At 40.9% G+C, this 16,145-nt stretch overlaps 1 long non-coding RNA gene across 1 annotated transcript in view; it reads left to right on the plus strand.

The window, feature by feature from the left end:
• Nucleotides 1-1,915: 1,915 nt before the first annotated feature.
• LOC122934476 overlaps nt 1,916-16,145 on the plus strand; it is a 249,714-nt gene continuing 235,484 nt past the window's right edge. The window contains exon 1 of the long non-coding RNA XR_006388666.1: nt 1,916-2,073. This is a non-coding gene — a long non-coding RNA (uncharacterized LOC122934476). The remainder of the gene's footprint in view (nt 2,074-16,145) is intronic.

Consider the following 16,145-nt stretch of genomic DNA (forward strand, 5'->3'; position numbering starts at 1 on the left):
ATAAAAGATAAATCAACATGATCATGACATGCAGCAGCAGGCTTTTGGTAACGTTCGAGTAAAAGGCTTAAATATGTCTCGGCCCAACTGAGCAAGACAGGCAGCAGCAGGTAATGGTATTGTAAAAGGCCCATAGATAATTTAGCATGATCATGACAGGCAGCAGCAGCAACAGTAGTCTTTTGGTAACGTTCGAGTATAAGGCCTACACATATCTCGGCCCAACTCAGCAGGATAGGCAGCAGCAAGTAATAGTGTGGTAAAAGGCCCATAGATAACTCAGCATGATCATGACAGGCAGCAGCAGTAACAGCAGTCTTTATGTAACGTTCGAGTATAAGGCCTACACATGTCTCGGCCCAACTCAGCCGGACAGGCAGCAGCAGGTAATGCTGTTGTAAAAGGCCCATAGATAACTAAGCATGATCATAACAGGCAGCAGCAGCATCAACATTAGTCTTTTGGTAAGGTTCGAGTATAAGGCGGCCTACACATGTCTCGGCCCAACTCAGCAGGACAGGCAGCAGCAGGTAAACAAAGACACCTCTGACCGCAGCAGGTTTTAAGTTTGCAGCAGGAATGTGTTCCAAGAAATGCCCCCCCCCCCCTCACCAGACCTGGGCAACACCAAAATTAGAATAAAACACATGTTACAGTAGTAGGTTCATTGTGTAAAGCAGTAATGTGATAACATGGATAGTGAATGCAACATTTTTAGTTTTAATTATTTAAGGTAAAGCTATTTTACCTTCTGAAAGCACAATATAAATGAGTAACAAATAAGAAATTCATTCCGACCACACGCTTCTGCTTTCATTTTTCTTATCAGGCACATCTAGTCTGTAGCAGAACATTGTGTGTTGATTCCTCCGAGCCAGAGGTGGCAGGACTTGCAGTGTTTATCGTCCTCCTCTTGTCTTTCAGGAGGCATGTGTACTGTCGGTCGACCCACCTATACACAATCAGCGCTGCACACACTCTGACCCCGCCATCCTCTGCCTGTCAGAGCCCAGAAGCCAGTGAAGAACTTGCTTGCCTTGGGCTGGGTGTGAAAGTGTCCACTGCTCAGACGCCGGGGTTAGTTCCCCTTCCCCTCTGTCATGACTTTGACTACGGGCAGGGTCCTCGTGGCTGCCTCCAGTGCGCAGCCTGGTTCATCTATCGCAGTTCATGCTGCCGAATAAGGCTTTAGCTGCGACGCTTGACTACACATGGGGGGTAGTGTCACACAGCCCGGAGCAGACTTCACCAGGGAGGGTCTGACAGGCACAGGGGAGCACCTATACTGTCATACAGCAGACCGTAGTTTGTAGGCTTTTTCAAAAGCAACATATGTTCTGGAGTGACATCAAATAGCCCTTAAAATTAACACACATCACTAATGTTTCTGGGCTTCATCTTTGTGGACTTGACCTATAAAATCATATCCTGTTTGTTCCCGAAAAACGCACAGTAATCCAGTCCTCTAAAATGCCGATATAGTGATTGCTAGAAAATTTCTGGTCTACCTTAGAGAGATGTGGTACATAGAGAATTTATATCAGGCTGGACAACTTGTATATATCTAGCAACCCCATTTCTCCCAGGAATCCCTGCATTATTCTTCCCCTTCACGAGATCAGCATTATAAAGGACAGGATTACTGTGTGTTTTTATAGAAGTTAGATGAATAATAAATTCTATGTAAACTCAACAAAAATGAAGCAAATCTGCATTCGTTTTTTGGTTTAAGTTAAACAGCAGTTCTCTGTAACTACAGCACACATGGTGCCTTCAAAAAAGCCTAGAAACTATGGTCTGCTGTATGACAGTGAAGGTGCTCCCCTGTGCCTGTCAGACCCTCCCTGGTGAAGTCTACTCCGGGCTGTGTGACACTACCCCTCATGTGTAGCCAAGCCTCTCAGCTAAAGCCTTATTCGGCAGCATGAACTGCGATAGATGAACCAGGCTGTGCACTGGAGGCAGCCGCCGAGGACCCAGCCAGTAGCCGGAGACAGTGACAGAGTCATGATTGAGGGGAAGGGGAACTAACTCCGGCGTCAGAGCAGAGAACACTTCCACACCCAGCAGAAGGTAAGCAAGTTCTTCACTGGCCTCTGGGCTCTGACAGGCAGAAGACGGCAGCGTCCTGCCAATGTCCTTAGCCCAGTGTGTGTGCATCGTCGATCATGCATGGGTGGGGGAGATTCAGTACACATGCCTCCTCGCAGACAAAAGGAGGAGGACAGAGCGGCTGCTAAACCCTACCAGTCCTGCCACCCTCTGGCTCGGAGGAATCAGCACATGGTGAGGCAGGCTGTGTTAACACAGTGTTGTGCTACAGACTAGATGTGCCTGATAAGGAAACCAATAGCACACTGGTGCGGGTGGCGTGTGGAGTGCTGTGTATGTGACAATTGTTATGTCAGAGATCTATTCACCAGTATGGTTTACGCATCGGGCACAGTGTACGGAGTGTACATCACACTAAAATGTAGAATGTGATACGGCTAAAATAATTAATCACTTGAATAGAGTCATGTAAATTTAAAAGACAATGTGTTCTAGTTCACTTCTCATGTAATATTGACTGTTCATTATAATTTTTATGCAATAATTATATGTTGACTGTTATTTTTAAAAGAATGGCATTTAAAAACTTTTTTTTAACCACCTACATTCCGCCCATAGGCAAAAATGTCCGGGAGGTAGTTCTATATCTCTGAATGGACGTTCCTGAACATCCATTCAGAAACTGCAGCTGCACGCTAATCGTGCTGCTGCAGATTGGGTTGCCCGCTGTCAGTGACAGCAGGGAAACCCTTAGAGAAGGCAGAGACAGTGCCCAGGTGTCCCTGCCTTCTAGATCGCTATGCGCTTTCTGTTCCGGCCCGGCGGTCATGTGATCGCCGGGGCCGGGAGAGTGCAGGAGCTATGAGGTCTTTCAGAGACCTCGATCAATCCTGCACTGGGGCTGTACAGTGCTGTATTGTATTAAATTAGTGCTGTATTAAATGTCCCCCAGAGGTCTTGTATGACCTTATGGGGGATGAAAAGTGTAAATAAATAAATAAAGTGTTAAAAAATAAAGAAAAAACGGTTTTACATGTAAAAAAAAAATTCCCCAAGTAAGGAATAAAAAAATAATAAAAAATAGAAAAAAAAAATATAAAATAGACATATTTGGTATTGCCACGTCCATGATTGACGCAGTCCGATAAACACCATAAAAAATAAAAAAACTTTAACATTTTTTGGCACCTTACATCACAAAAAGTGCAACACCAAGTGATTAAAAAGGCATATATCCCACAAAATGGTACCAATAAAACTGTCACCTTATCCTGTAAAAAATGAGCCCGTACATAAGAAAATCTAAAAAAATAAATAAATAAATATAGCTCTCAGAAGATGGACACATTAAGGCTCCTCTCACACGTCCGCAAAATGGGTCCGCACCCGTTACGCAATTTTGCGGAACGGGTGCGGACCCATTTATTCTCTATGAGGACGGAATGGATGCGGACAACACACAGTGCTGTCCGCATCCGCAGAGAGTTGAAAGTAAACTACCCTCTGTTCAGTGAAGATTATTTAGCAACTGCATGAAGGAATAATTAGTTACAGTATAGTGGCATTATCCAATGACAGTATGGTGGTATTTAGTGTTGAGCAAATTGATCTGGACAAAGTGGAATTAAATCCGAATTTCAGGGAAAATTTGATTAGCCGTGAAGTCAAATTTCCTTGTACTTTATGGTAGCGAATCGATTTTCCTTGAAATCATACTTACTCCATCCATTTGAGCACGAACAGCCAGCCGCTGCCATATTGATTGAAGATCTCGTATGGAATCCCATGTTCAGTGTTGTATGACATCCCCACTCCGGCCGACATGAGGACGTCGTCAGAGGCCATGCGAGATTTTGTGCTAGATCTTCAATCATGAAGGCGGCAGCCGGCTCTTGGCGATCAAATGGATGAGGGTAAATATGATTTTATAATAATTTTTTAAATGTTACACTATAATATTGTTCCCCACCAACAAATAAATTATAAATGCACACTAAACAATTAATCTAAATATATATTGTATTAATTCATCATAAATAATGTTAAAAAGTCAGTAGCAGCGGTATGGATATACAAAAGATCAGGATCCCCTGAGGAAGTGAGATGCAAAACGCGCCGGGGTCTGAGCCATACTGGTCGGTATATATATATTTTTATTATGTATTCCCCAATGAATTGTGTTTTACATGGATTGCACTAGGCACTTGAAATACTAATTTACTCAATGAGGTTTGAGCCATATCAGTTAGTGTTATTCCCTAATGAATTATGTATTATATGTTTTGCACTAGGCACTTTTGCATATGTATTTACCTAATCTGTTGGGAATAAGATTATGTATGAAGTGTCGTATTGGTCTTCTCCTAGTTCATTGATGTGATTGTTTTTTACATGTTACACGTCTGCTGTGGTTCTATTCTTTTGTATACAGGGAGTGCAGAATTATTAGGCAAATGAGTATTTTGACCACATCATCCTCTTTATGCATGTTGTCTTGCTCCAAGCTGTATAGGCTCGAAAGCCTACTACCAATTAAGCATATTAGGTGATGTGCAGCTCTGTAATGAGAAGGGGTGTGGTCCAATGACATCAACACCCTATATCAGGTGTGCATAATTATTAGGCAACTTCCTTTCCTTTGGCAAAATGGGTCAAAAGAAGGACTTGACAGGCTCAGAAAAGTAAAAAATAGTGAGATATCTTGCAGAGGGATGCAGCACTCTTAAAATTGCAAAGCTTCTGAAGCGTGATCATCGAACAATCAAGCGTTTCATTCAAAATAGTCAACAGGGTCGCAAGAAGCGTGTGGAAAAACCAAGGCGCAAAATAACTGCCCATGAACTGAGAAAAGTCAAGCGTGCAGCTGCCAAGATGCCACTTGCCACCAGTTTGGCCATATTTCAGAGCTGCAACATCACTGGAGTGCCCAAAAGCACAAGGTGTGCAATACTCAGAGACATGGCCAAGGTAAGAAAGGCTGAAAGACGACCACCACTGAACAAGACACACAAGCTGAAACGTCAAGACTGGGCCAAGAAATATCTCAAGACTGATTTTTCTAAGGTTTTATGGACTGATGAAATGAGAGTGAGTCTTGATGGGCCAGATGGATGGGCCCGTGGCTGGATTGGTAAAGGGCAGAGAGCTCCAGTCCGACTCAGACGCCAGCAAGGTGGAGGTGGAGTACTGGTTTGGGCTGGTATCATCAAAGATGAGCTTGTGGGGCCTTTTCGGGTTGAGGATGGAGTCAAGCTCAACTCCCAGTCCTACTGCCAGTTTCTGGAAGACACCTTCTTCAAGCAGTGGTACAGGAAGAAGTCTGCATCCTTCAAGAAAAACATGATTTTCATGCAGGACAATGCTCCATCACACGCGTCCAAGTACTCCACAGCGTGGCTGGCATGAAAAGGGTATAAAAGAAGAAAAACTAATGACATGGCCTCCTTGTTCACCTGATCTGAACCCCATTGAGAACCTGTGGTCCATCATCAAATGTGAGATTTACAAGGAGGGAAAACAGTACACCTCTCTGAACAGTGTCTGGGAGGCTGTGGTTGCTGCTGCACGCAATGTTGATGGTGAACAGATCAAAACACTGACAGAATCCATGGATGGCAGGCTTTTGAGTGTCCTTGCAAAGAAAGGTGGCTATATTGGTCACTGATTTGTTTTTGTTTTGTTTTTGAATGTCAGAAATGTATATTTGTGAATGTTGAGATGTTATATTGGTTTCACTGGTAAAAATAAATAATTGAAATGGGTATATATTTGTTTTTTGTTATGTTGCCTAATAATTATGCACAGTAATAGTCACCTGCACACACAGATATCCCCCTAAAGTAGCTAAAACTAAAAACAAACTAAAAACTACTTCCAAAAATATTCAGCTTTGATATTAATGAGTTTTTTGGGTTTATTGAGAACATGGTTGTTGTTCAATAATAAAATTAATCCTCAAAAATACAACTTGCCTAATAATTCTGCACTCCCTGTATGTATGCCGCTGCTACTGACTTTTTAATATTATTTATGATGAAATAATAAAATATATAATTTGATTAATTGTGTACTGTGTATTTATAATTTCTTTTTCGGTGTGAAGGATTTATTCTAATATACACAGTAGTGACTCTGCTGGAGACATTTGCATATTGGTGTAACTATAATATTGCTATCAGATGCCGCAATCAGCTATGAACACACATCTGAGGGGTACAGTGTACAATTTGGCGAAGCGGACGAATGGAAATGTTCAATACTTCGCTCATCACTGGTGGTATTATTAAATCATGTTATTGTGGTATTATTTAGTTATATGATGGTCATTTTTAATCATTGTATTTATTATTATTTGGTGTAGCACTAATCTAGGCAGGGGTGGATTGGCCATAGACCTTACAGGGAAATCTCCATGTGGGCCGATGCCCAGTGGGCGCCTGAGCCCTCTTCATGACCTGCCAGTGGAAGTTTTTGGGGATGCATTTTGTGCTGGTGGCAGTTTTTTTTATGAATGACTGTGGTATTTGGCTCTGTTGGGGTGGTATAATGTGCCACAATATGGTATTCCTCGCTCTGCCACCCATCAATTTGGACATGACTTAAAAATGGAGCCACTTTTAGTATTTCTTCTAGGGCCACTTTAAGTTCCCAGTCCGCCCCTGAATCTAGGTATACAGGTTCTAAATTTACAGATTTTGGTACAATGCATGTCTCAATAGAAAACATAAGTCTCGGGTATCACAGTCCACACTAGGACCTGGCCGAGTTGGATTACCATATATGCCACAGATAACTTTTATTTTTATAACATCACAATTGATGGTCAGTAATAAAAGATAGTTTTACTTTTCATTTTCTCCTTTATTAGCACTGGCCAATTACCATTATGGTTAATAAAAAATCATGATGGAAACTGCAAAGTGAAAACCAGCCTCTAGGCCAGCTAAGTAGATGAGATTTTAAAAATATCTTGTAAACGGTGCAGAAATTTTCCACACAGAAATTGACCTGTGATGCAGATTTTAAATTTGTGAAATGTCAATCTATATTGTAGATTTTCACTGCAGATTTTACTCTGTGCAATGCATATGCATCTTCTGAGCTAACTCTGGCTCAATATCCTCAGGCAGGCTGAACTGCATCCACGAGCCTCCTGGTGGCAACTAGAAGCCTGGGCTGTCTAACTGCATGTCAAGAGGTAGCCCTACTCTTCACTCTGGCTAAGGTACCCTCTCTCTTCTGTCTCTACACAGACTCCTGACTACACAGACCCTTTCCCTGCACAGGACCTAACTATTTATACTAGGGGTTCCCTATCTCCCTCTAATATCTAGGAGGAGGAACTACACCCTAATAGGCCTGCTACACAAATCACAGGGAAAAAACACGTCAATACATGTAAAAATACATTAAAATGGACTGTTAAATACACTGCCACTGTCCCTCAGGAGGTGGAGGACAACGTGGCCCAATTGACCCTTGTGTAGTGCCCACATTTACCTAGTGGCACACTACATATCCTTAAAGGGGGTAAGCTCATCTAGAACATTGATGGCTTATCATTAGGAAATGCCATCAATGTTAGATAGGAGGAGTTCCTCTGTCTTGGACCCATTCCTATCTCCAGAATAAGGGTCCCTCATTCTGTTTTCAGAAGTCCCATAGCGGGGAATAGAGAGTGCTTCATGCATTTACAACCAACCTCTGTTCACCGCTATGGAAGTCCAGAAAACAGCCGACAACCAGCAATTTCCTGCTGCTTCAATCATCCCTGCATTCATTGTGCCACTATGGGACTTCTGAAAACAGCTGAGCCCCTCGCTTGGCTATTTTCGGAACTCCCATAGCTATATATGCAGAGCACACTGCAAATGTGTGGTGCACTATCTTTCACTTCAGGGGCCCTGTACTCAAGATAGGAGTGAGCCCCAGAGGTGGGACCCACACCTATCTGACATTGATGGCATAACCTAGCAATATGCCATCAATGTCTGAGATCAGCCAACCCCTTTTCAGGGCAAACAATTTTTCAGCACAGCGCATTGAGATGGTGCAAATTCACTTACTGTTGATTTTCTGACCACATCTCCTGGAGGTTTGTTTCAAGCATCCATTACTCTTTTATTAAAAATAATGCACTGTATTTTCTTACATTACTTGTGATCTCAACTCCCTCGGCCCCTCAACTAATTTTAGATTGACCGTCGGCCCAAAAGGGATGATATTCTGTATACTCACCAATGATCAATACTCGGTTGAAAGGGGTCTTCTCAGGTGTACTACTATGCTACTGTAGAGGCTCTGCTCCTTCCATAAAAACATGGCAGACTACTATTTCTGTTGGCTGCTTTGTAAAGAATATAGAATCACTACACAGAAACCTGACAGTAGGGAGCATGACCATCAGCACTCAGCTCAGCAGATGGACATGCTTTCCTATACATGAAAAATGAAAACAAGGCGGCTCACCTCCAATCCGATTGTGATCAGGTGCTCACGTAAATGTTTACCCCAATAAACAAGCAGAAAGTAAAAATATGTAAAAAACGGGCACTCAAGTCATAGGGTGTTGCATCGGAAAAGTTTATATAAACATATCATTAGAACATTTAAAATAACATTTATAATAACATTTAAAACATATTAAAAAACAATATTTGATTAATTTTCGATGATAAATCGATGTAATAGTCCACTTTGATGGTATAAATTGATGTAATAATCGACTCAAAAAAATCGATCTCAAGAATATCAACTATTTGAAGAATCTCAAGAGCATCGACTATTTGAGAAAAGCCACAAAAATACTGGAAAAGCAGCAGAACAAAAAAGCTCTAGATGACTTTGAAGCAATCTTATCAAATAATGTTCCCAGTGTTGGCATATAGAACCACTTGTACTTTCTTTTTAAGTTGGTTGATAAACATATGTAAAGAAGTAAAGAAGTAAAGAAGTAAGCAATCTCTTTATTATGTCTTCACCACAATCAGTGGTTTTTATTTGACAGGATAGACCGCACGCTTAATCAGCGATAATTTCTTTTTCCTTTAGTTTAACATGGATATAGGCTTCAGTAGAAACTCTCAAAGCTTTCGAATGGTGATCCCAAATTTTTCCAAATGGTAATCACGTACCTGGTGGCGTCTCACGTGACGTCCCACATGGTTTCTATACGTCACCTCTTTACAGATTGCAGCTCACTGTTTCTTTCGGATTGGAGTCTGTAAATACTGTAGTCAGGTTATCAGAATTGCCATACGCGTTTCGAGGTTTACATACCTCTTCATCAGTGGCTGTTGTTAGTCTGTATGTGTAGCAGTCCATATTTTATGTGGTTTTAATAGGGTGTGGTTCAAACACCCATTGGTCCAGGGGGGTGTGGTTGAAACATCGATTGGGCCAGATTTAATTCACAGGGGTGGTTTTCAACAGTCCCAGCTGCTCTATAATGTGGCATTTCCTATCTCATTAATCGACATTTTAAAACATAGATGTTAAAAATACATTGGTTTAAAACTAATAGTAATAATGATAATTCAAAAATGTCCGAGGAATATTAAGAGGATAGATATAGTTATAAAATTAACAGACAACTATGTGTACATATATTATGCAAAAATTGCAAATAAACCGCACAAGATATTCGTTTTAAAACTAGTATGGTCTGGTAGTTGGCAACATATGTGGAGAAGCCTCTCAAATTCCTCCCCAAATGTTTTGAGATATTTCAGGGTATTCCACTCAACCCTCCAAAATATTCAATATATTATTCGGAGGGCGTAGTGGAGCATCCAGCAGGGGTTTCAATCTCAGTTAGAATTGAGAATAACACAAAACGCACCAAAACCGCAATTGCGATATTTTTTCTTCTTTTCTTAAAAGTTCATATAAATAGTTTTTCTAAAAATTAGTATAGAAAATTTCCAAAAGGAAACAATATAATTGATTTCCCCCCCCCCCCCCCCCAGGAAATCTTATTAGGGCAGTAGCTATTTAGAAGATTCCCTCAAGGATAAATAAATTTGAGAGAAAATATATATACATATCTTCTCAAGGGATTCTGCCTTCAAAGCATCTATTCTGAGAAACCTCTCAAGAGTCTCTCCAGGTTCTCGAAAAAAAAAACTCTAGAAGATTTGCCGAAATAAGCCTTGGATATTATATCGGACAAGCCATACTGCACAGATTTTTACATTCAGTAAAATGCGGGATATATTTCTCCAGCGGGAACAATCATAGGTTAGCTGTGTAGAAAGAGGCCCGAGACCCCTCCTCCGAGGGGGCATGGAGGTGCTGATAAACAGCCAGACACTCCATGCCACATCGGAAGGGGGGGACCGAGCCCATGATAACAGGAAACCAAAGACTTCAAGTTCCGCGTTCAGGCCCTTCGGAACAAGTGAGTCAAATTGATATATTCTTTTGGACTCGAGTCTAGACATAGCGGAGATATGGTCTCCTCCACACCACTGTTTTTTCACCTTCTCAATGGCTGTAAAAATCAAACCTGATGGGTCTTGGTTGTGTTTTAAAGTGTCGGGAAAGGCAGTGTTGTTCATATCCCTTCCGAATGTTCTTAATATGTTCAGACACTCTCTTTTTTAAAGTACGCTTCGTTCGCCCTATATACTGTTTAGAACATCCACATTGAATCAAATAGATAACATCTGTGGTATTGCAAGATAGATGTTCTTTAATGTCGATGTGGAATGAGTTAACAGTAGATTGGACTTTCACAGTTTTTTTAGGGAATTTTGTGGTACTGCAGTTCTTGCAGGTACCGCATCTATAAAATCCCTTTTGTGTTTTTAGCTTCTTACAAGTAGGTGCAACCTTAAGGCCCAGGTTTGGTGCCTTAGTGTATGTAATTTTAGGGGTCAAACTCAAAAGGGGGCCTATAGTTTTATCGACCAGAAGATGGTGCCAATATCTTTTAATTATCCTTTCTATTTTTTTATATTGACTGTTGAAAGGTAATATCAAGCGCAGTAGTTTGTCATACTCAGTATTGTTTGTTTTATTTATTTTGGGTAAGAATAATGTGCCCCTATCCATCTTCCCCACCTTCTGTATTGACCTATCTATTATCTCTGGTGGGTATTCTTTGGCGAGGAAGTGTTCTTTTAATTGATCAGCCTCAATCATAAATTGCTCCTGGTTCGTACAATTCCTTTTTAAGCGTCTAAATTGACTGGTTGGTATATTAGTCAACCAGTTGGGCAAATGACAACTGGAAAACAGTATGTAACTGTTTCTCCAGGTGTCCTTTTGGTAGGTCTTACATATTAATTTAGAGCCATGTTTTTGTATAGTTATATCCAAGAAGTCAATTGTCTCTTTACTATGACTAGAGGTGAATTTTAAATTCCTGTTATTGTTATTGATTCCAGATAAGAACTGGAGGAGAGCTTCCTCTGACCCATTTCATACATAGACAATATCATCTATATATCTTTGCCAGAGCACCAGGTCCGTCCCCAGCTTAGGGGAAATTATCTCATCTTCCCATTTTGACATAAATAAATTTGCATAGCTGGGGGCGAATCTGGTGCCCATGGCGGTACCCCTAATTTGGAGATAGAAGTTCAAGTTAAACCAGAAATAATTATGAGACAATATATAGTCAATACAAATTGGATCTGTTCGTCTATCATTGTCTTATCCATACTTAGCTTTCCCCGGATTGCATTAATCCCCTGTATATGATCTATTACGGTATTCAGCAAACTTACGTCTAATGTCTCAAAAATCCAATTCTCATCACATCTCATATTAGTTCTTCCAGACTAGTAATTATATCTGTGGTGTCCTTAATATAGGAAAAGGATCGTACTACGAAAGGTTGTAGTATCTTGTCTACATATTGCAACAAATTAGCTGAGAGCGACACTATTCCGGAAATTATCGGTCTGCCAGGGGTGTTCAGGTTATCCTTATGGACCTTCGGTAAACAATAGAAGACAGGAGTTCTTTGTTGAGTATTTATAATATATGAATACTCTTGTTGAGTTAAGATCCCACTGTCTCGACCCCCCTGGCAGACATTTAAAAGCTCTATCATAAAATCCTTTGTAGGGTCTTTTTTGAGGGGTATGTATGTGCTATTGTCTGATGCATTCGGTGCTATATTTGTCCACATCCTGTATTACAATAGCGCCCCCTAAATGTTCTTATAAATGTTATTTTAAATGTTATAATGATATGTTTATATAAACTTTTCCGATGCAACACCCTATGACTTGAGTGCTTGTTTTTTACATATTTTTGCTTTCCTATACATGACGCCATACTATGTCAGTAATAGTAAATAGTTATTTACTGGATCTTTGTTTTTCTAACAACACGTAAATGGCACACAGCACATTTTCCATTTTTTTTTATGATCAGTACAATGAATACAATATTTAATGGTGGAACTACCCATTTAGACATCAGGTACTCATCTCAAGCATTTATGGCAAATTCAGTCTCATGTCTAGGATCCCTGTCTGTTGGGAGAAAGCCAAAGCAGATGCGCTGGCTTCATTACAGAATTGAAAATGCAAAATTGCAACTTTCTCTGTTAATATCTATAGAAATTACAGAAGGTGCCAAGAGCAAGCACCTTCTTTTTTATGACTTACACATACAGCTTATTGATTTAAATGAAAAGTGTATAATCATGTACAATGCATTTAAAAAGTATTCAGATCCTTTCACTTTTTTATTTTTTTTACATTGTGTTGTTCACATTTTTCCCTATTAATATGCACTCAATAATCCACAATGACAAAGCGAAAACAGAATATTCCAAATCTTTGCTAATTTATTGAAATGGAAAAACAAATCTTGCATTGATATACAGTAAGTATTCAGACCTTTTATTCAGTAATTCGTTGAAGTACCTTTGGCAATGATTGCAGACTCCTACATTTGGGAATTTTCTACCACACTTCTCTGCAGATCCTCTTAAACCTTTTCAGGTTAGATGGGAACCGGTGGTGGACAGTCATTTTTTTCATTGAACCCCTCAGATGTGACGTTCATAGCTGATCGTGGCATCTGAGATCCATATTAAAGCATTTTAGTGTTTGTAATTAAAAAAATGTATATTGGAAACTCTTTCTCCAGGACAGAGATCCTGGTCTTCTTTACTTTCAGAGGTGGGCTCCCCAGACTGGGAAGATATAGGGGAAAGTTTAAAGTTTGTTTCACATAATTTCAACCACATTGTCGTACAATTTAATATTCTGCACAAAATTTATGTGACACCTATTTGGTTATATAGGAGGGGACTCAGAGCCTCCTCTGACTGCCCACGCTGTGGTGATCCCGAGGCAGATCATTTACACCTGTTTTGGGGCTGCCCAGGAGTGAGCAGGTATTGGAAATTGGTCCAAACCAATTTGGCTTGTAAACTTAATATTGACCTTCCTTTGTCTCCCAGGATATGGGTCCTGGGAGACTTATCGGAGGTCAATTATCAGCCCACAAAACGCCTACTGTTGATTAAGGTGATGTTTTTAGCTAGGCTTCTTATCTCTAGATCATGGTTTTGCTCCTCAGCTCCAGATTGCAATAACTGGCTGGGCTTGGTTGAGAAAGTAAAAAACTACGAGAAGATACTGTACAAACAAAGAGGATCCTACTCAAAGTGGGGCAAACTGTGGAAGGATTGGGACACTGTTAATTAAATTGGACCCTTTTTATTTTCTTCTTTTTCTCCTGCAAGGTGGGGGGGGGGGGGGGTGCTGGGGGGGGGGGGTGTGGAAGATTTTTGTAGTCCGGTCTTTTCTATATGAATTGTAATTGTTGAAGAATGTGAAGTTTTACCGGAGTATTGGAGTATCTCTAGGAATACTGGAGGATGGCAGGACCCACCGGCATTAAATAACGGTTAAAATGCTGATCTGTTTATTCTCTTGTGCGGTTTATGGGCGGGGGTCCGGGGCTCGGGACTCTGGGGCGGCCGGGCATCGGGCGCGACCCGAGATGTGGCTCTTTCTGTTAGGCATGGGGTTGGACTGCGGGCAGCGATGTGACACATGTGTGGTATGAGTGCTATTAAGTGTTCTTTTTTTTGGTTGAGTCTCTGTCCATATTTTCTTTGATAGTTTGTGACTGTCAAGTGACACTTGATTTGAGTCCTTTGGCACATGAGACACTAATGTGAATATATGTGAGGCATAGGCATGCAGGGCATTAATATTTAATTTCAATTATACGGGGACGAGGCAGTTAAAATATGCGACTGGTTTGTCCACCATTGCGATAGAAGATTGCTGGACCCCCTTTCTTGTTCCATGAAATGTTTGCGATCAAAGATTGCCGGAAGCCCACTATGCATGGTCCATGTGGGTATCAGGTGACTGGTCACACGATTGTCAATCCTGCCGATTGTGCTTACCCATGCTTGGAGGAGGGCGCACGTGGAGCGCGTTCGCTGCTTGGCGGCCGTCTGGGCCGTGGGCCTCTGATCCCTGCCTTTTAGGTATAATATTATGCTAAAAGAGATGCTTTGTGAATCCGTTTTATTAAGTTGTGGATGCTGAGTGAGTCCTGTTTTTTTTCCTCCAGTGTGTGAGAACTCCATTTGATTGTTAATATGCATATAACTATGGATGGTGATTTTTCCTTTTTAATAGATTTGCAAACATTTCTAAAATTCTGTTTTCTCTTTCTCATTATTGGGTATTGAGTTCAGACCGGTGCATTTATTTATTTATTACTTTAGCGCTGCAACTTAACAAAGTGCAAAAAAAGTAAAAGGATCTGAATACTTTTAAAATGCACTCTATATTATCTGCTCACTGCTGGGTTCTCAGCAGATTATAGCTGATCACTGGAGGTGATTCCTTTAAAAAAAGTTTGCAGTTTAGAAATCTATTATCAGGGGGAGAAAACAGCACTGGATCCCACATCTACAATGCTATGCTTTGATCTAATTAAACTCGCTACTCAGCGCCACATTAAAGTGTACAGCCCCCCATACTGCATGCTGTACCAGAGGCATTAGTGTACATTTTGATCAAAAGGCATAAGCTGACTCACCACGTCGAGGTTACCTCTTTTAGTGGAACCTACTGACAAAAAGGCACAGCACAATGCGGTGACAAAGTGGCACTGCCCTAGTAGGCGGCCGGACCCAGGAGTCAAACAGCAACCCAGCTATCTGACAATGCCACCCATGGCACTGGGTCCCACCAACCCACCAGCACAGCGCCACAAAAACAAGGGCCACCACGCAGTACTGCACCATGTGAACAGTTGTCTAACACAACATGTCCATTGCTATCAGGAGCTGCAGGTCAATGACCACTTTATGCGAACTACTTTGATTAAAACCACCTGTGCCGAATGGGAGGAGTGCTGATACCAGTAATAAAGAAGAAAAAGTCAAATAACAATTATCAGGGGGAGAAAACAGAACTGAATCGTACATCCACAGTGCTATGCTTTGATCTAATTAAACTCGCTACTCAGCGTCATTTTAAAGTTTAGAAATCTATTCTGTATTTGTATAAAAGTGAAAGAAAAAAAGCAGTCTCTTGGAAGTTTCCCTCTGCAGAGCAGCAGTATACTGCAAAGAGCAAAAATGTATTTTACTGTATAACACATTGTGACAGGACCAGGGGGAAAGTGGTAGGAGTCTACGGTTCACCTAGGTTCATGCTAAAAGATCACAAATACCCAATGAATGAGGATTTACTCGTTCATCGGGTAATTGGTGGCAGTATTACACTGCCAGATCATCGCTAACTATGAATTCTCGTTAGTGATCATCTGGCAGAAACTCTGCTAGTGTAATACAGGCTTTGGTCTCCATTGCCATGTGTTTAGTAGTTTGCCTACAGTGCCTGGACACACACCACGGTTTTATTATCTGTGTGAGTACATTGCCTACATATTACAGTGGTAGTGTGGACTTGCAACCTGTTCAAAAAAGGTTTAGAGCTTAGTTTTATGTTTAAGGTCCACCCTGTTGGTTGAACTGCTTTACAAGAACTATTACACCCCAACCCTGTATGCTTAAGTGCAAGTCAGCTAGAGAATTGCAGGGCAAGGAAGATCAGTCAAAACAGACACTTTGACCAATCAATTACCTGTGCAGCTAT

The sequence above is a fragment of the Bufo gargarizans genome, chromosome 4, assembly GCF_014858855.1.
Source record: "Bufo gargarizans isolate SCDJY-AF-19 chromosome 4, ASM1485885v1, whole genome shotgun sequence".
In the NCBI taxonomy this organism is placed as follows: domain Eukaryota; kingdom Metazoa; phylum Chordata; class Amphibia; order Anura; family Bufonidae; genus Bufo; species Bufo gargarizans.